Source organism: Aythya marila, assembly GCF_965140915.1.
Source record: "Aythya marila genome assembly, chromosome: 6".
Taxonomy (NCBI): Eukaryota; Metazoa; Chordata; class Aves; order Anseriformes; family Anatidae; genus Aythya; species Aythya marila.
Window position 1 is genome coordinate 29,564,061 of NC_139047.1, and position 20,495 is coordinate 29,584,555.

General features: G+C 43.0%; 1 protein-coding gene across 2 annotated transcripts in view; it reads left to right on the forward strand.

The window, feature by feature from the left end:
* The window catches only part of NCKAP5 (NCK associated protein 5), a 364,164-nt gene that overhangs the window by 120,537 nt on the left and 223,132 nt on the right, over positions 1–20,495 (forward strand). The window contains exon 1 of one of the 2 annotated variants that reach the window (XM_082763522.1): positions 9,219–9,291. The exons of the other annotated variant lie outside the window; for it this stretch is intronic. The gene's annotated coding sequence lies outside the window, so the exon portion shown is untranslated. Of the gene's footprint in view, positions 1–9,218; positions 9,292–20,495 lie in introns of those variants that run through there. 2 annotated transcript variants of the gene reach the window in all.

Below are 20,495 nucleotides of genomic sequence, written 5' to 3' on the forward strand. Positions count from 1 at the left end.
CTATTACCCATTAGCACCTAACTATCATCTCTTTGTCAGCATGTTGGGTGGTTGTTGGTTAGTTTTGATTTTGTCACATCCCTAGAACACTGGAGAATTTAGCATGATGTTAAATTCGTGAAGTTCCCTCAAACACTGATGTATTTCTTTCAGGAAATCCTTTGAGTTAGGAGGTGAGGCTGGCAGGGGCAGTGCACAATTTAGTTTGGCACTTTGAAGTCATTCAGTCATCACAATTACTCAGCTGTTTCCAACTAAAATTACAATATCATGTATTTGTCTCTCTGAAGCTGGGGCTTCTGATTTGTGCCTTTAATGTTTAAAAATAAAATAAATCACACATTATATGGCTATGAAATACATAAGGCTGCGTTTCTACCACAGATTAGTGTTTGAATATGCACATTAGGAGACTACCAATTAATAATGTATCTGATTTTTGGCCAAATGGGCTTTTCTTTAGACGAGTGTAAATTTGGATGGTTCAGTGAGCAGTGGGTGTGTAACTACCAGGTCACAGAAAGCACGGCCATTGTACGAGCAGTGAATGAAAAAGACTCGCTTCCTTTGAATCCCTGCTACAATGCCTGTGTCACCCCATGGCTGTTAAAGATACTTTTCCATGACTGAGCTGGATGAGAGTAATGTGAATAACCGGGACATAGAAAAGCAGCCATTTTACTGTGATTGCCATTTAGCCATGTATATCATATTTCTAATAGGATCCTAGAAAAGTAAGAGGTGGTAGGTTAAAGATCACACGTGAACCTTACGTAGCGCCTCAGTCCCCTCTAAATACTAACCTAACAAAGGGAAAAGGTTGGCTGGAAGCGAGAGCACTTGTTGCAAGTTGCAAGGAAAACTGTGTGTGTAAGGGAGCATAATTCAACTCCCTGTTCAGATCAAGACTGATCACTGCCTTTTGAACAAATATCAAGTCAAATAGATAGATGCCTTGCTAAAGTTTACACCTGTTCAAAAGATTTTATCAGGTGCAGCAATCAGTCAAATAACACAATTGTCCACAACTGATTAAAGTTAATAGTCACTTTATGGGCAATCTGCCTGATCAATAAGTAAATCTGCTCTGACAGCAAGTCATTGTAACACCAACTGGGCCTGCTTTCGTGGACTATTTACTAAGATGGCTTAAAATAAGGACAAATTGATGTGCTGTGCTATATGAGAAACAGGACTTGGGATGGTTTCGGTATAATAAATTCATTAAATGTATTAATTCTGAAGAATGCATCTCAGCCCATTTTCTTTAATCGGAGAAAACTGCCATTAACACTGCCCATCAGTGCCGCGGGAGTCGGGGGTGAAGCGTCAAGCCTCAGTTCCTGAGGTCATTACAGAAAGGATCTGGAACCATCCGAATATAAAATCATCATGGTGCGAGCAAATATCTCCGTACCTATGATAAACTACCCGAATTGTAAGGCTGCAGACAAAAGGATGGAAAAATGTTCTTTAAAAAGTAACTCGGTGTGATCATGTTTATGAAATTAAATAAATTAACCAGAGTTAAAATGTTAATAACATTCTGTAGTTAATTAGGGACTGGGCTATTTTTGCACAGATGTATGCTCGTCTTAATAGCAAGACTGCCTGAACCAGGAATTGATTTGTTTCTCTTAAATTAAAAAAAAATAGAAGGCCTTGAGCAAAATATATTCTTTAGATATATTTGGTAGAATAAGGATCACAAATGTTCCCTACCAAGTTGAAAGGAGAAAGGAAAAAAAAAAACCTCCAGCAGGGAAGTATGCAGAAGGTCTATTTGACATATGGATGTTTGTTAAAAGCAAAATGCATGAACGGCCCAGAGTAAATTAGATCCTCATTTGTATGCTGGGAAATGAAATGTATAATCTTGGCACGGCTCTCTGTTTGTTTTACATTTCTATAAAAATGAACTCTTTTGTGTATGCAGATACACATAGTACCTTGGTGGCTCTGTAGGTCAGGAAGAAACGGGATGCTCGGGGCTGCTGCTGTCTGACTCTGCCCAGCACCCTGCTCTGGCACGGGCACGTGGCCGTGCTCCAGTCCGAAAGTGCCGCCCTGCTCTGTGCTGTGAATCCAAGCAACAGATCAAAACATCCGACTGCAAGAAATGAATAGCAATTAGCTGTTTATCTCCAGTTTATCTCAGCCGTGTTTAAAAATCACACAGCTCCACGTGTAAAATTATGTGTGGGCTGCTTTTATTATTTTGTACTGAATACAGCCTTCTGATCCCACTGGTGGCTAGACACAGCCACGCTTACCGTGTTGAATCATATTTAATTCCTCAGATAATTCCAATGATTTCACTGGAATTATTCACAGAGCAAGGGATAATTTGGACGCGTGACAGTGACATTGCCCTGAAGTCTTCTCGGTGACCCAACAGCAGCAGCATCTGCAGCGCTGTTTCCTATTTGGTAGAGGAAAACCCATGGATTTACATCGAGGTAACAAAATGACAAGTTGTGCTGTTACAAAACCAGAATTTGAAAAGGTATTTTAGGAAGGAGTGGTGCACAGACACAGGCTGTGATAGAGGAACCTTGTCAAGAGGGTTTTCCAGGGGGGTTTGAGGGGTAGGCGGGTAGGCTTGAGCACAGAGAAATGGGCAATTTCTGAATCCATAATTTTTGAAGGAATGCCACGTCACTGATGTATTTCACTAATGAAGTGTTTGGATAGCAGCGCTGATGGCAGCGTTAGCCAAGGCCCAGGAGGAGCTGCACATGAAGTCATGCGAGTCACGTTAGCAGCTCTCCCCGTAAATCAGTCCCACTTGTGGAAGCAAAGTTAAATAATCACGTTTAGCATTTCTACTTCATTCTGTAACACTCTACCGTTTTTATTTCTCCTAAATTACGTTAAAGCAAGGCTTTAAGACCCCACGTAAGAACAAGGCCTCATTGTTCCAGTCCCTACACAAAGTGAGAAATGCTTTCCATCCCCCCAACCCCAAGGATGAAACCAGAAATAACATAATTCCCTTCTTACAGAGGAAAGTAAAGTTGTGAATACACTAAGTGATGGAGCTTATAGAAGAGATCTGTGTCTAAGCCAGGAGCTGAGCCGAGTTGTTCAGTGCTCCAGTTTGGTGTATGAATAATAAGATTGTATTTCCCATGTCACGGTACCGCGTGTCAGCCTGCCGCTGCTGTCCAGGGAATGAAGTTCCTACAGCACTGCCTGAATCTTTAAAAGGTTTTGCTGCTTAAAGCAGTCTCAGTGACAACCTTATCCTGTGCTCTGCAAGAGAAGAGCATTTTCCTCTGTCTGCAGCTCGCAGTGTGGTGAGGTGTGGAAGAGGAGCCCTGTCTGAGGAAGCGTCCCCTCCAGCTCTTGTCTGTGGCCCTGCTCCACAGTACAGAAGTCCACTGCAAATGATCTTCGTCAGGAGATGGGCATTCACGAGGGCAGAAGGAGAAAAGAGCCCTACCCTCTTCTCTTAAGAAAGTTTAGTTGAATGTACATTGATGTTGCTGCGCTGCTGCAAAGGATTTTTACTGCAGACAAAACCATGGATGTAGATGTATGTCACATCCAGCTGGGCTCTTAAAGGACAAATACCGCAGGACACCTGGGCAACACCAATATTCCTGTGCCATCATCTCTTACTCTTCTCCAGCAGCCAAAGCGGGCCATGCCTGTTACTGCTACGTTTCTGCTGTCCCCCTGACACTCAGCGCCCTCCCTGAAGGGTGTTACCGCAGACGTGAAATTTAGATCACGTCACTACCTTCTGAAAGTCTCCTTTAATGCTGCAGGATTTGGCTGCCCTCCTGTTCGCACACATTGCACGGGACCCAGAGTGCACTTCTGTGAATGCTGCCCGCCTTCTCATATTAACAAATTAAATTTTTATTGCTTTATTTGTTAATAAGAGGGCATAGCTGTGACAGCAGCAGCCCATGTTCTGGGATACGGCCCATTTGCAATTTTTTTTTTTCTTTAATCAGGAATAAATTCCAACATATTCTGCTGTAGGGAAAATATCATGCATTACAGCATACGCCTGTATAAACATTATTGTAATGGGTTCCACTAGGGACAAGGTTTCAAATATAAGGCAGTATTCATTAGATATTAAATACCCGAGCATATTTTTTCTTATTTAAATCAGCACGGCTCAGAATTTGCAAACTCTTGCTTATGTAGACATTCCCCGGAGATTTTGGAAAATGAATAAAACCTTGCAAAATACAGTCCTCATGGTTTCATTACCACCTGATTAGCTAAGCCGAGTCTAGAAAGTGTAACGTAAATATGCAAAAAAAAAAAAACAAAACAGAAACCCTAGCTTAATTTCCAGCACAGCTTAGCAGCCAGGAGATACCAGCTTTGGCAGGATATTGCTGCAGTTTATGGAGCACCTCTGAGGATGGCAGAGGAATGACTGACCCTGTCTGCTTCCCCGTGCTGCCCGGCGAGGCTCACACCCAGTCCCGGAGGAGGCTCGATGCTAGCTTGATGCTACTCTCAAATTCTTCCCAGTTCAGGCACTCTCATGGTAATGCCGTAATGAAACAAATACTGGTTTTCATTCACTCCAGTGGAAGCAGATTCTCAGTCCTCCACCAGGCAATTTGGGAGCCTTTTAAGCCCCTTTGAGCAGTAAGCACGTACAGCGTGGCTCCTGTTGGGCCACCTGTATTTGTATGATCTTCCTCTTCCTGGCTGAGGAAGGGAGATCAAATGCAAAGGAAGGACCTATCTTCCTGCAAAGCCCGGAGAGAGATTGATCCAGAAACACAGATCAAAGCTGTAAGCACGCTGAATCTGTCTGCTCCTTTTCTCTACCAACGCTGGTATAAACGCTTGCAGAACTGGCTAAGTGCTGCTCTGCTGCCAGCACTAGCAGCGGCAGGAGTTTCTTGCACTTCTCTGCTGCAGCGTGGAAATGTGCAAATGGCAGCACTCGTGCCTTTCTTCAGATGTTTCAAAATATGCACAGAATTCCCACGTGGGGTCTGAATTCTGAATTGCCATCGACAGAAAACTCACATGGGGTCAGACCGAGGCTGAACCCAACAGCCCGCAGCAGGAGCTGACAGCCGAGGAAGCCAACCCAAGGCAGCAGCGGGACCACGGCTCTTCCCGTAGCCCTTCTCACCACCTTGGAAACCTGCTTCTTAAGGACTGGAGTGCTTGGGTGCTGCTCTGTGCAGTGATGCTTTATTTCAGCACAGGGAGCTCAGTGAGTGCCAGCTCTGTGGTTGCAGAGCTCAGTGTGTAGTAGCTTCGCCTGGTGGGCTTCCCAGATCCACAGGTAATTGTCTCTGTAGCTGAATTGAAGCCCCCAAAATGCAGGGCTGCCTCAGATCTTAATGAATAGTGTTTGGTGGTGGGTTGAAAGTGACACCAGCCATGCAATTTCTGCCCTACTCATGTTTTATGGAGTTTTGGGACAGCGTGCATTAAGTGCCGGTAACCTTTGGGTATAACGCCTGAAAATCTAGTAGTACAGTGCTTGTGTATAGCTTCAGTCCAACGTAAATTACCATCCAATATGGAGAAGTGAGTTAAACTTAGTAACTGTACCTTTCTGAAGGCTTTTTTCCCCCAAATTTCCAAATACCAGTTTTCTCCCGGAAGCGCAGACCCTCTTGAAGATGACGCGGTCATTGTGTATCACTGATGCCAAGGCACACACATTAACTTCCAACCTGTCAATGCGTTTGCTCTTTCCCAAGTATCTCCTGTTTGGAAGATCTGCAGAAAGCAGCAGTAGGCAGAGGTAAATCACCTCTACATTTTCGCTACCCCAGTCGAGAAACAAGCCAGCTGAAAGAACTGTCTGTCCTGTCTTTCACAGTTGCTAGGTATCTCTGAGAAAATGATAAAATTCCTATACTGGGCAATTTCGGAATGTGCCAGCTGCCAGGTTTCTATATTTAAACGATGGCTATCCTTAATGTATCTACTTCATTCTGGTGTTCTGAAATACGAGCCTTGCATTTCTAGTATCACCCCAAAGTACTGGTAAGCAAAGTCATGAGTTTGGTTTGAGGACCAGCGTATTGTCTTAAAAATGCTAGATAAAACTGCACAAACCCAGGGTCAAGAAATAATTAACGATCTGGGTCATGTACGTACTGCTGTGTATGAAACTGAGATACAATTAATCTTAAAGAGACACAAAGAACAGTATCTCAGCTGTCAGGACCAGAAGCTCGATATGCATGAAAATATTTAAAAAATGTAATTATAGCTTTAAGTTGTAGATGAATACTGGTTCTTTTTAATTCTAAAACACTTCTAGTTATAGAATAGGAGACCAATTCCATTGTTATTGATTTCAGTGGATGTAAGCTCATGCCTGAAAATAATTAAAGAACTGACAACGTTATTTTTTTCATTCTAGTAGTCCAGCTTATCTAGCATACCTGGTAAGATCACTCAGTGACCTAACACCTGCAGATTTCACTAGGAATTTGAAGAAACCAGAATTGCAGAAAGATAGCTGTGGTCTTTAAATAAATGCTTTCTATTCAATAATTTACAGCTGACTGAGGGATTTGTTGACAAGACTAGAACTGTATTTTAAAATCTGCTGCATCAGGCTTAGGAAAGGCTCATCATTATGCCAGTGATTTTCTTGCACGTTGGATATTGGCTGCAGTTCGAGTTCCCCACCTTGGAGAAGGTGCAAAGGAACTGGAAAGGTTCAGAGGAGGGCAGAGAAGGGCAGAAGCACGAGATGATGGCTTTCATTTATGGCACTACCTGGACTCCTTGGTCTGAAGAAGCAGGAACTTAGGCAGGGGAGCGACAGATCCGAGAACATGAGCTGCATGGAGAGGAGCAGGTTGTCTGCTGCTTCTTGCAATACACGAAATACACGGTATCAGATGAAACTAACAGGTGGCATGCCAAAAAACAAATGAAGAGATTTTTCATGCAGTAAGTAGTCAGGCTTCAGAGCCCCTGCAACAGGATATTGAGGACTTTGAAGCTGTGCGTGGGTTCAGCTGGAGACTGGACTAAGTCCCGGCAGAAAGCCAGTGAGAGGTACCACAGGCAGAGAGGGCAAGCTTGGCTCTGGAAGTCCCTGAGCTCCTGGATGCTGGGGGAGCAGAAAAGTACTTTGTCCTCTGGACATTCAGTTTTTGCCACTGTCAGAGAGGTGATGCTGAGCTACACAGACGCTTCAGTCAGACCTGCTGCTGCTGCGATGTTACCCAAGCCTCGGAAACATTTAGTGCTTGCAGTTTGAATCACTAATTATAAAGGAATCTGAACAGGTGATTTAGATTGATTGTGCAAGCAACAAGCATTACAATGTGATTACATTTTATTGGAATGTTGTTATTTCTACTTAAACACAACATTAACATATTTTAAACTCAGTAATTAAAACCTAGCTCTTAGGAGAGTTGCTCAAGGTGTTTCCCTGCACAACAAAGCAATTAAACACATCAATTGACATTACTCCAGCACTGTGTGACTGCTGCAGGATCCTGGTTTAAGGCGTGAGAATGAACGAGAAATCACAATCCATTTGGAGAACCCCAAACTGACTGGATTTAAGGACTTTTTAGCTACCATTCTCTCTAGCTCCCTTCTCATGTTTCTTTGCAGTTCACTTTTGCAGTTTTGTAGTATTTCAAGCAGGAGTCATGACTAAATCATCCGCTCTGATTCTCAGGGGAGCACAGGCTTTATACTTCACCCAGTCGTACTGAACGAAACCTGGAGACTTTGGCTAGCCCAGGACTCGCCATCGGCCCTCAGAAAACAGTGGCTGCATCTCTCTGAGAGAGACAGAGGTGCCAGCACAGGCTGCAGTCCTGGAGAGGATATTTTCGCTTTAGCAGATTCAAGCAATGCTGGAGGTTCCCGTTACACACTGCAGACACGGATGCCCAACCTGGAAGGCTGCACAAAGCTGGCTGCCGGGCTACCCAAGCCACAGCAGCCCTGCTGCAGGACCGCTCCAGCCTGCCTCAGCTTTCCTCACCTCCCGAGGCCTCTACCTTGCCCTTTCGCTAATTAAACCCGCAACTCACCAATTAACCCCCCAATTCTACCCGAGCTCCCTCCGTGTCCCCATGAGGCCCCCACACCCCGACCCGGCACCCCCCTACCCCTCAGCCCTTTCCCCTGCGGGCCGCTCCCCGCGGCTCCGCGCCCCCCAGCCCGGTGGGGGCTTCACCTCCCGCCCCGGGCCGCCCCCCCCCGCCGCGGGGAGCCCCCTCCGCCGCCGCCGAGCTGCCGGAGCCATTGAGCCGCGGCTGATGGCGGCAGATGGGCTGCAGCTGACAGCCCGCCGCTGCTGCTGCTGCTCCCGGGGACGGCCACGGGGACGGGGCACGGGAGGAGCCGCCCCCGCGCCTTAAACGCACGGGGACCGAGCCGGGGGACGGGGACGCGGCCACGGCCACGGGCGGAGAGCGCCGTGAGGCAGCGGGGCGCGGGCTGCCCCCGCCAGGTAAGCGCCGGCCCCGCCGCTCCCCTCAGCCGCCCGCTTCCCCCTCGCCTGCCCCCGGCGGGGCGCGGCCGGAGGCGGGCCCCGGCCCCGGCACCTGCTCCCGCCCCGCTCCCCGCTGCCGGGCCCACACGGTCGGGGCCCGAGAGCCCCGGAGGGCCCGGCTCGGCCGCCCTCCCTCCCTCCTGCCCCGCTGCCTCCGCCCCGCCGGGCTTCCCCCCACAGCCCGCCTCAGCGCGGCCCTGTTGCTCCCGGGGCAGCGGGTTTGCTTCTGGCAGGAGCGCCTGGGGTTGTTTTGGGGGTGGTTGTGTTTATTCCTCTTTGGTTTGGGGTTTCTGCTCGGCTCCTCCGCACCCATGGAAAAAGGGGGTGGTGCTGTGGGGAGGGAGGGTGCCCCAAAATGAGCTGGAGCTGTGGGGTGGAAGGGAAGGCAGTGTGGGGTCACGCAGCGCTGGTTGTCACTGGGTTGGCTTTACGTGGGTGTTGGATCCCCTGTTTGTCTTCTGAGGTGCGTTTGACCTGAAAATACCCTAAATAAGCCTGAAGAAGCGTGACTGGGCCTCACAGTTTCTCCATAAGAAGAAGAGAACCTCATAAATAACAGCATTGCTAACCTGCGGTATATAAGACCCCTTTTCTCCGCATAACAATAAACAAATTTAAACCATTTCGACCTCGGACCCATAAACGTCCAGTGCAAATTTTCACTTCCCTTAAAAGCTGGTATTTCAGCTAAAACCCCTTGTTTACCCGTGGAAAGCTGGCGAAGTTTGTAACAAGTGAAGTTACATTCAATAGACAAGTGATTTACATCGGCGGGGTCAGCTGTATACATTACGGGATTGCAGATAAGCTGTGTAAGTAAACAGGAGCGCAGCGCTCTGTTATTGTGCGTGGCTATGGAGATATCGTGGGACTTCTTTGCCAGTTAATAGCATGAGGCTTCGTGGGAACTGTTTGATCTGCAGGACTTTTGCTTGGCAGTAGTTTACTTAAGGTTATTACACTCCGTTTGGAGACTCGTATTTGCTAGCCATTATTGCATTCTTAGCTCCAGGCTTCCCAGAGTTACAGGTTAGTAGGTCAATAAAAATTGCGCTGAAATGCTGGAATTGACAGGCTGGATTTTTAAACGTGGTTGGGGAATAACTATGCAGCAGGCAGAACTCTAAGGAATTTTTTTTTTTTCTGTGGGTTTTGATGCTTGTTAGTGGTGATGAACCAAAAATACTTGTTTTGCCTTGAATACTGAGAATGTTTCTCCATTTTTTTTTGTTAACAGAAGGATCAAGCTGCATAAGCCAAATGTAGTATGTGCTTTCAGGTTCAAGTGGTCGGTAGCCCTGCCTGACTTTACCAAGACTTGCTTCCTTTTGCCAGTGAGCACTGGGAGTAATGCCGCTGGCATTGGATGAGGCCAGTAGCAAGAATAACAACGTCATCAGGTCCCTGCTACTGCAGGCTTACGTGTTCCTTTAAAACTTGAAAATTACCGTGCTGTTACAGGCCAACAGTATGAAGAAGTGCACTGTTAGATTGCCATTGCTTTAAAAATACCCTGACAAAATCCTGAGTCTTCTGAGTTCAAGCATCCCAGAACTTGCTTGTGAACCAGCGGTGTGTTGCAGAAGCCCAGGTCTGACTCTTCGAGTAGCTGCAGTGCAGGGCACAGTCACAATCACAAGTTTCAAGTATTCTGCCAAATACTTGAGACGTGTGATTGACTGTGTGCGTGGAGCAGCTCCATTCATGTCATGCCGTACAATTTACGCGCTTAAAGAGAAGCATATGGCCCCCCGTGCCCAGCTCAGCAGTGTGCTGACAGTTAAGGATGGGTTGGAAGCTGGGTGAGGAGCTCTGACAGGAAAATGGGAAAGAACAAAACTTCAGGATGGTTTTGGCATCTCTTGTACAGTTTCCTTTCTCACTGCACATTGTTAAATAGTTCTGATAGAAGCGTTACATCCTTTAGCTCAAATATAATCAGTTGTATTACTTGGCATTTTCAGTCTGGTCTTTTTGTCTTGGTGTTTTTAGAGAGTTTCCTCAAAGGTATTCCTGCCTCTGCTTTTTCTCGTCTGTGTCTTTGCTATTAATTGCATGCAGCACTCAATTACTGACAGGATTTGTTGCTGGAGTGAAGTCTAAGTGTATGTTTTAATAGATATTTGGTGATGCCTTCTTTCTTAAGCAAAGAACCTCCGTTGCTGTAGTAATTATGTCATGGTGAACTTCTCCACTCCTGGGCCGGGTCAGGTTGGTTCCAGCTCTTGCAGAGCTGTGCCACTCTGGCGTATGAACCCTTTTGCAGAGACTGAGTCACCGAAACCAGGTGTTGTGTATAAATCCACTTCTCACGCTGATTAATTTTCCATTTATGACCCTGATTTTGCAACTGGTTGACCACCTGCTTAACCTCAGAGTTACAGCATTGGAATAGATACCTGACTGGATGTAAAGTCAGGTGTGTGTGGAGGTATTTGCAGGATTAAGGCTTGCAAAGATGTGCTGCACAAAAAATGTAGAAGACTTAAAAACAAAAAACAATCCCTTTTGTTTTGCTCTTATTCTCAAGAATCAGTTGGTAGTTGGTAGTTGCTATCAGTTCATTTAGTTAAAACGTATTTATATAGTGGGATGGAGCTGGCTTGGGACTGGTTTCAAGCAGCAGGGGTTGTTTCTACTTGTGGCTTGTGCGTCTGTAGAGGTTGGAACTGCTTCTTCCTACTGGGTCTGCACTGTGATAAAGTTGAGATGTGCAGAGCTGGCACTGCTCAGAAGTCAGACAGTGGAGAGGCAATTGTAATAATACTTGTCTGAGAAAACCGACTGGGAGCCTGGTAGGTTTTAGGTTTGTTTCCATTTTGAAGAAGGTCCAGAGGAATTGCTACAGCAAAATTCTGTTTACTGTTTCTAACTCTGTCATATTTAGACCTCATTTAAATGTGTAATGGAAACTGCTAGGAATGACCAAAGAATTGACAGAATTAGGATATTAGATAGTGCATACAGACCTAAGCTAATATGGATAGAATTAAAAATAAATAATAAAAAAAGGAAATTCTTCTTCTTTTCTTAATATATTCAAATGATTTAAACATTAAGAGAGAGAGACTGGGTGTTCTGCCAGCAAGAGTCGATATGCAAAATTCTTCTAAAAGGCAGAGACCCTGGAGTTCTCTACTTCTTTGAGAACTGATTTTTCTTCTATACTTTTCCTTGAAATGAAAATAGGATTTTTCCTTTTTCAAAAGGAGAAAAGCTTTAAAATACAGAAACTAATGGCTCATAAAGGAGTGTCAAGTACTTCTTCCTCTCTTGCTGTGGCGTATGCACTGACAGTTCACATCTGAAACATAAATTATTCCTCAGAGTAATCAGAATGAAAGTAAGATCAGGAGGGGAAAAGAACAAGGTATGGAAAAAAGTTTGATATATCACAGAAACAAAATTTTCACTGCTGCTGTATATTGGGAAAAATAAAAGTATTTCTTCTTGTTTTTTCACATCTCCCTTCTTAGGATCTCCCTTAAATCTGAGGCTCTGAGCCAAACATTTACCAGTTGCTTTCCATATACATCTTTGTTCCATTTTCTAATAACTTTCCTTGCATTGTGTATAACCCCCTTTAAATAGACTCCTGGCTCCTTGTGGCCTGTGTTGTTCTAAATAGACAATGCAGCTGTTCTCTCATTACATTCACTTGGATCCTTAAGGCTTTACAGTTCTTCTCTGTGCCAAGATTTTGCCCATGTTGTTGCTCTAATCCACTACAGGAAGCTAAAATCTTTATCCCATTGTATATTTGCTAATAAGAAAACTTCTTGTGACCAACTGTGTGTACCAATTTTTTGAGTGACCCTGTTTCCGAAGGTGCCTGATGATGTCCTTAGAATGATTAGTCCAGTTTTTGTTGTCACATCATTGCCATATGCACAATTTTTTTTTTTTCCATGGAAAGAGAAGTGGATCTCTACTGTTTGTTTTGCTCTTTCTCCTTTACATTAATTGCCTGCATACCTCTTCTCTACATCCACCGTGTATGTCTGCATTCTAGCATATGTTGCTAGACTCAGATACAGAAGCCAAAGTGCACTCTGTAAGATGCTGACCCGACTGACTTGCAACCCGAAGGGCAGCTGTGTCTGTAATAAGTATGCAAGATGCAATAAATAGGGAATGTAGACCAAACCAGTGCAATAAACTCATCTTCCTCTTAATTTGGGATGAAGTCCAGAGCTACTAGTTGAACCATACTCAATATGTGGCATGTCTTGGCCTTCTTTGCATTGGCAATGAAGTGGTTCCTAGGGGCTGCTGAAAATGAGGTGGAGTCATAATCATTCTTGCAGAGGAAGACTACTTGGGAGGTGAAATGACAAGCTTCGTCTTCTCAGGTGAGGAGGAAGAAAATGGCCATGTTGGATCTTGGTTTACTTCCTCTTGAAAGAAAATGATGAAATCATGTTCAGAAAGAGAACTGCAGGTTTGGAGAAATGAATCAAAGGTAGAAAATACTCAGCTGAAGTTGTATGTTCTGTGAAGTTTGAAAAGTAGTACTAGGAAATCGTGAGAACTAGGGAATAAAAATGTAGCAGGACAGTCTGTCAGGTCTTGAGATTCGTGATGTAGATGTTACAAAGTGTGAAACCACATTGTAAAACTGAAAGAAAGGAAATGTGCTATTAACAGCTGTTAGAAGTCCTTTGTTTTCACTGGGATTTTTCTGGGATGGAGATACTTATAAAAAGAACGTCCCTTTGTTTGATATAAGTTGTTAAATTATTTTTAATAAAAGCTAATGCTGTCACTCATCACTGTAGTATGAATACACTTAACATAAAAAAGATGATGGCAGTGCTCCCAGATGTGTTTACTTCATAGAGTAATGAACAGGTACTTGGGTATTTAGCATGTATTTTGTTGGCTGATTCTAGGTTTTGTGCTAGGGTGGAAGTAGGGTAGGTTGGGATGTAGCAGTATGTGAGCTTCTCTTTCCCTTGGCATGGAAAGGCTTTTTTAAGAGATATTTATGGCAATACTTAGATAAATATTATTAGAGTCTGGATTAATCTCCTTAACATCTTCACTCAGCAGCGGTGTAGCTGTGATAGGCTTAAGGATGGGTAAGCAACACAAGGTTTTCAGTCGTGGGTGTCTCTTAAGAGATTAACATGGAAAAGGAAGTCAAGCTTTTGGCACCTAAGCCCTATTGTCTGCCTTTTCAGTTCTGTTAATCTCCTCTTTTTAATGATGGTGGCACAGCCCAACTATTTTTGAGTGAAATCCAAGTGAGTTAAAATGTACTTGCCTTGTTTAGTAGCAGTTGGATCAGCTCAGTGTGAGGTGTGTAATAAATAGTTCTGCTTCATTTTACTGCAATCTTACACTGATAAATCTGTTTGAGGATAACAGGTAAATTGATGAGCTCTCATGAACCCCATGATTGTAATCTGGGAGCTAAATCCAGTGTTAATGTTTGATAGGAGTTCTGGAGTTCGGGCCTACTCCCTGCCTTCAGTTGTCTTCTGCCAACAGGCGTAGGTACTTCTGAATGCAACCATATTTATGGATGCTAGCTGGTTATCTGAATAATCAGCTACCAGCTGTTAGCCTAGTGCCTCTTGGTATATTAACCAAAATCATACACTTGTTTCTTTTATGAGCTGGTGCACTAAAGTACCAGTGTTTCAAGCGTCCTTCAGGTGCTGCGTTTCCTTACCCCAGTAGGCCCGCATCCAGGGAGGGCCGCTTGGCAGCTGGGAGCACTTGGGCCTTGATTAAACCCGAACCAGGTCTGTGTAGTTCTGACCTGCCTGGGTGGTCCCCAAAAGCCACATAAATGAGAATTGCTGCTGTGGGCAGAAGCTTCAGATGAGACTTAAGTGCTTTCCAGAAGCACTGCTGTAACAGGGTACTGCAGGGGGACAAAATGGTGTCGCTCTGTGAAGAGCTGAGCTCTGCATGCGTACTTGAGGTGTATATGTGCTGCTTCCTTTCATACAGGTACGTTTATGTATGAATAAAATCTTTCACTACTTTCTGAATATCATTCTTGAAGAAAACTGTACTTCCTAAAATTTAGGAGCCCTGTTACCAGCCTGTGGCTGCTGCTCTGTGAAATAATTTTGTGGCTGGTGGTGGAAGTTGCCACATGCGTTTGCAGTAGTGCATCTCTGCCTTGTTTGTGTCTTACTGTTTGAGGGAAAGACCTTGCATAAGCTATCAGCATTCATAAAAAATGATTTTGTCAGGCTGTATTAGGAATTGCAGCTTTTGTTCAGGCTCGGTGTATGAGATAAATCCCTTCCAAAAGATAGGTGTTTCAGCTGATACAATGTGACAGAGTTAAATCAGATTACAGGTTTCTTCTTTGGCCGCAATATCTACCTAAAGATAAGACAAAATTATTTATATCATAATAATTAATACAATATATTATATAAGGAACTGAATAATGTGCACATAGATATTTGAGGTATCTGTCTAGTTTTCCACATTTTACAGGTTCTTTGTAACAGGTTATCATTATAATTATCAATATAGGCATGGTTCATAAGGTGTATATTATCTAACTCTGTAATATTACTATAATGTCCTACTAGCTGTGCTCCCAATAACATCAGTGAACACTTTGCTTTAGCTAACATGCAGCCAAGTTGTAAAGGTTGACAATTAAGACTGGTGCCTCTGGCTATCCCAGTGAAAGTAGCGTTTTGATTTTTTCTTTTAATGTTGTGCTGGGATGAAGGCCAGTTGGCCTCTAAAGATAGTTTCCATAGCTACTGTCCTACACGGAAAGAAACTGCTGTTACAGCATTTTTCCTTTGGACCTTTATAGGTTTTATGCAAGCTGTCAAGACAATTAATTTTCATCAGATGTATGGGTTATTAGCTGTTGAAAGCAAGGGGGCATGGGAAGGTATATATGATGAAAAAAGCACTAAACTATTTAAAATATCAAGAGATTTCTTTATGTACACAATACGAACATGTTTCAGATTTACAAAATCCCATTACCGCAGCATCTGATATGCCAGAATGCAATCTATGCTCAAAAGACAAGGTCCTGAAATTGCTCAACTTTATTTCTGAGAATAAGCGACCTGTCACTGATTTTCACTGCTGTTTGGTGTTGGATGTTAGGATTTAGATTTATTTTTCATGCCTTTTAAAAATGAAACTTAAAAAACACCTAACTGTCAGAAAAGCTCACCAACTTTCAGAAGTTTAAAATAAAAACTGTTTTGTGCTTCGTATGTATGGAAGAGTATAAAAAAGGCAGTAAATACTATGGCAGTATGTTGTGTAAAAAATAAGTATTGAGCGTGAGCTTGGTTCCCAAGGCAAATAGGGGTGATGAAGCCTTGGTTTTGCCCCGTGGTGAGGCTGCAGGCATGCCACCTGCTCACCGGGGCTGGTTCTGGGAGCCATTGATGTGCCATGGAGTTAGCAGCATACACCCCATGCTTCCCCTAGAGGCTGAGGCAGAAGTATTTGAGTACTCAGACTGTAATATTAGAGCAATTTGTGTAAATATGACACCTTTTCTTATTCTCTCCATGTGAAGTTTTGGGCTGGGCTGTGTAACATCCAAAGGGTCAGCGGGGCAGCAAGAGCTTTTTCTTCCCAATTTTGGCATTTGGCAATTTCTGAAGCCTGCTAGCTCCAGCTCTGTGGAGGTCTGCCTCTTGAAGATCCAGCTAGGCGTTCATCTGGGGTAAATCAGCTGGTGAAGTACGTGTCATTGGGGGTGGGCTCCTTTCCCGAAGTCTTACATCGCTTCTTGGTATGATGAGTGCAATTTGCTAGGGTATTTTTTTATGCTGTTCCTCATTGGCGTTATGAGGTCCTTGTGTGCATTTACTTAAAAACATTTTCCTCCTACAAAGGCTGGTGGCTGATGTTGCTTTGTTAAATGTTTTGCAGTCTTTGATCTGCAAAATACCACTAATTTTAAAGAAAATATGGCTTTGGGAAAGCCACGAGACATGACCTGTGTATAAGGGAAAATAGGAATTATTTAGTACCTATCTAGAAAATAGTTTTCTCTTTGTCATTTGCACTTCTGAGAGGTTGACAGCTTTGTATTTTTAAGTAAAACTGTGTTTTTTATAGACAACTGTAGAAACACTGTTTATAAGGAGGTAAAGTTTTTCATAACATCTTCACAAGACAGTACCGGGGGAAGATGCTTGCTGAACAGTAACATGACCTCATGTGTCTTGAGCATTTCTTTCTTCCTGCATCTGAGATTTGGAAAAAGCACGAGTAAGCTGACTGTAGTAACTAAATTTAGCAGGTAGCTGTATAACCATTGTGCACTGGGCCATTGCATTGATGCAGGGTGAGAATGTGTCCAAAGAGGACATCGTAAGAAGTGCTGATGGAAACCCTGAACATCACAGACTGAGCCAGTGGCTGTAGGGCAACACAAGAGCATTGTGTTTTGGCCACATATCCTCAATGACCCAGCTTCTGAAGAGATGAATATGGATGTAGAGTGCAGAACAAAATCCTAACACTTTGCTTCCACGTGAAATTAGATATTAATAGCTTTCACTATGAAACATGTTTTTATGGGAAGTGCAGCAAAGAGCATCTGCTGCTTTTACAGTAAGGAATAATCTAAAACCATGGGTTTTTCTGCTTCACTAAAAAAAAAAAAATCCTTAACTTGCCCTGTAGGTAACCTTTTAATGACAGACAAAACTAATTAAGACAGTAGCTTGTTAAGAAAAATATGTCAGCATGGAAGTAACCTTAGTGTATCAAAATATGATTATTTTTGCAGCATGATTAAACAGGAGAAGCTATTCTGTTCTGCTTTGGGGACTTTAAGAAAGGAAGGTGAATGCAAACATCCCCTAGATATTGATCATCTGAGTTTGGAAAAGCTCTTGATGCCCATTTTACTAACTCAGAACACTAATAGCATGCATTCTGTATTGAAGAGGATGTTCAGTTCTTTTAGCACTCTTGTAAAATACTGTTAAGAGCCACTGATAAAATTTTCCTTGTGAACTCTGGTTCTTGAGAAGATAGCTTCAGCTGCCTTTTGCACAGACGTTTGCCAGTTACTGGTGGGGCTGGATGTGAAAGCAGCTGCTTACTGCAGCCTCACACCGATCCTCTGAACTCCAGGTGAACGCATACCTTTGGTTTAAGCAGCAAATATTCAAGATGTCCATATGTGTGTTGTCTGTCAGCTGTCTTGATCTCATAACCTGAAGGCATGACCATGTAGTGACATGGAGATAACCTGCAAAGTTGATCACCAATTTCATATATGGCTGTTTGTCTTCTTCACTAATGTAAGTACTTTAAGTGTAGTTCAATTTAAGCTCAAGATTAGGCTCACCTAGGTAATAGGCAGATGCCCTTTACTGGATTTATTTGTCAGTCCGGCTTTTGCCTGGGGAATTAAATTTTGAAATAATCAATACCTTGATTTCAGACTGATGTTTTCCTGATTCTGTAAATGAGATAATTCTTGAGGTGATGTTATGTGACCACTTGTCGTGGTTTGGATTTTGCTTCCTAGAAAGGTGAGGTATCTGGCTAGTGGCAGTGACTGTAATAAGTCATTTCAGACCACAATTTATTACTCAGCCTCATAGATAAAATACCAGATATTTTTTTCTGCTGTGAAATAATGGCAAGGAGTTCTGTTCAAATATCAAATTGGCTTTAAAATGTTATTCTTAAACTGGAGAAATGCAGACTTGTCTAAACATCTGGTTGACAGTTGAACATCTGAAGATCTTTCTATGTTAATATTTCAGACAGTTAATATTTAAATCATTGTTAATATACATTTAATGTTTGTTTGGAAATGCCTGAACGCTAAACATCTGCATCGTGATTCACCCTTATCTTTTAAATTATTTATTTTGTTTGCTGAAATTAAACTTCCATTGAAGTTGATGCTATTTGAGCTCTGAGAAGCTGTCCTCATTCGCAGAGGAGAGCTTGCTGATGTCCTTGGGGAAGATCTTTTATGATGCCCTAAAAGGGTTTAAGTTGTCTGGGGTTTCTTGAAGGTGTTTGCTTCCCTGGTTCAGCTTTTAAACATAAATCTTTTTTTTTTTTTTTTTTTTTTTAATCTTTCTCCAGGTATCATTTACAAGGAAATGCTAGGAGTACACATTTTCATAATTTTGTTACAATTTTGCGATGCATCATGAGTAATTAGAAAAGTTTTAAATTACAATTTTGTCCCAGCCTTGTTGAGCTGTGCTAGGTGAAAGGACAGCTCAGGATGTGCCTGTGCTTATCTGAAAGTTTTTCATTTAACACAAAGAGATCAATTTTTAAAGATTCTGTATTGAAGCAAGTTCTGGTCGCCATGTAACTGCGTGTGCTCAGTAAAACAACTCGAGTGAAGCAGGTGGATCTTGTGCCAGTTGCTGTTCAGCTCCTGCATCATCCCCAGACAATTACCGAGGCTGTGATTTGACTGTGTGAGTTTAAACGGCTTCATAAACACACACAAATACTTCCATTGCTCCAGTAATAATCGTGATGTGCTTTGGATTTAATTTTCACTGTCATTAAGTGTTATGCTGGCAGAACTGTCACTGAGAAGTGAGGTTCTCTATCTTTACTTGACCGTGTTTGAAAGCATTTTGCATTCATTACCAAACGCTGTGCCCATTATTTAAAGTAACACGGGTAATTTCTGCATTAAAATTAGCCTGTGTGCGTGCCAGCCACTGTTTGATCCAATGCAAATATTGCTCTTTGAGAAGCTCTCCTCGGTCTGGGCGAGGGTCCCTGTAGAGCCGTGTCCTTCTCAAAGCCGGTCTTTTCTTCTCTTTTGGGTCTACTGAGATTGCGGAGCTTGAGTTTGAGGTTCCAGTTAATCATCTAATTTGTCAAAACACATAATCAGCCAGAGGCCACTGGCTTTGACTTTATCTAGTTGTCTTTTGTAGGCAGAGTGATAGAAGAAACAATTATATCATTAGCATGTAACTGATTTTATTGCTGTGAGGCTGCATAAATATGAATTCATGGATTGGGTTACTGAAGGATACTTCAAAGTGGTTTTCAGCATGCTGATTTTTTTTTTTTATTTCTGGCATAATGAGACATGGTTTAGACCACATTATTTTGTTTAAGGCATGGCAAAGCACATTCCTGAAGCTGGGAGAGTACTGGGGGAAGTCCAACAGTTTGTAACTTCTCCAAGAAAATTGTTATGCTATCACTTTTTTTTTCTTTAAATAAACAAGGGATTTTCTGTTACTTCCTTCCCTGCTTCTCTCCTCTTCACAAAACTGGTAGGTATGCTGAAGTTTACAGGGACTCATGTTTCTGAAATCTAAAATCTAAGTGGTGATTACTGTCTATCAGTAAATCCAAACCATTTTTATGTCGACATTTGAGGATGTGTGTAGGAAAGAATGCGTTTCTTTCAGCTCTCTCTTGCTGGGAGTCCGAGCAGAAGGCCCCTGCAGGGCTTGCCTTGATGCTCGGCGTCTGCCAGGAGCGGGCAGCTCTTGCTGCTGGCTGTTTGCAGGTGGCCCGAGAGCCAACTGTTGCACGCCACCGAGCGACCTGTTGCTCTGTAAGTACACATCATCTGCTTTACCTTGTACTGCAGGCACATCTTTTGTACAAAGACGACCTTGGCAGACTATCTAATGTGTCCTTTAACTATGAAATAGGCTTTTTCCTTCCAGAATTATGAAAAATGGATGGTCATCTGAAATTATTTTCATAATTGGTTTATTTTTCACTGCCACAGTGTAAGCTAATGTGATTGAATAGGTGCACAAGAGCTTTTAATAATGGAGATCAAGGATATACACATGTAAAATGGAGTAGCTGATTTCATGGCAGTGTTGCAAGAATTACAGGTATTGCTCATCTTCCAGCATATGTACTCAGTATTGATCAATTACTAAATTCTGTGCTGCAAACTGTATTTCTGTCCTTTTAGTAGCCCTTTTTGTTTCTTTTATCGGTCCTTTCTTCAAAGTACATTTAGGAAACTGTTACCTGTCTTGTATGGTTAGTTTTGTTTACCTGCTCTCACTTTGCCTTTTACTTGTTG